Below are 786 nucleotides of genomic sequence, written 5' to 3' on the forward strand. Positions count from 1 at the left end.
TGTTTTGAGGTACTTGTATCAACTTGCGTTACTTAATTAACATGTGTTGTGCTGTTTACATGTTGGTTGTTATATACTATATTATCATATATTGAATGCTGGATTTTGACTTGAGTCAAAATGTTTGTATAGAACACCATGGCTAACGATCGATTCACACCTACTGCTGCTCAAATTGAAGAGATGATCCAAGAACGTGTGGCCGCAGCCATTGCGGAAATGCAACCCCAAGCTCCACCGCCACCGCCACCACCACCGGTTATTCAACCCGTTCGAAATGGGTGTACTTACAAGGAATTTCAGAGCTGTAAACCACATAACTTCAGTGGAACCGAGGGACCGGTTGGTCTCACCAGATGGTTCGAGAAACTTGAATCAGTATTCCGAGTTAGCAACTGTTCGGAGGACAACAAAACCAAATTTGCTTCTTGCACGCTGTCTGACAGCGCGCTCACGTGGTGGTACACAATGGCACAGGCACAAGGCATTGATGAGGCGTATGCTACGCCATGGGAGGAATTTAAGTGTGCCATGATTGAGGAGTATTGTCCGAGAACCGAAATCCAAAAGATGGAAATGGAATTCATGCAGTTAAAGGCCGTTGGGAACGACCTTGATGGTTACAACAGGAGATTTTTGGAACTAGCCCTGATGTGTCCGACAATGGTCACCCCAGAATTCAAGCGAATGGAGAGATACTTCTGGGGACTCCCTAAGAGCATTAAGGGAAACGTCACCTCATCCAAACAACCAAATGTTCCCGAAGCGATGCGCATGGCGCATACT

Source organism: Rutidosis leptorrhynchoides, chromosome 10, assembly GCF_046630445.1.
Source record: "Rutidosis leptorrhynchoides isolate AG116_Rl617_1_P2 chromosome 10, CSIRO_AGI_Rlap_v1, whole genome shotgun sequence".
NCBI lineage: Eukaryota > Viridiplantae > Streptophyta > Magnoliopsida > Asterales > Asteraceae > Rutidosis > Rutidosis leptorrhynchoides.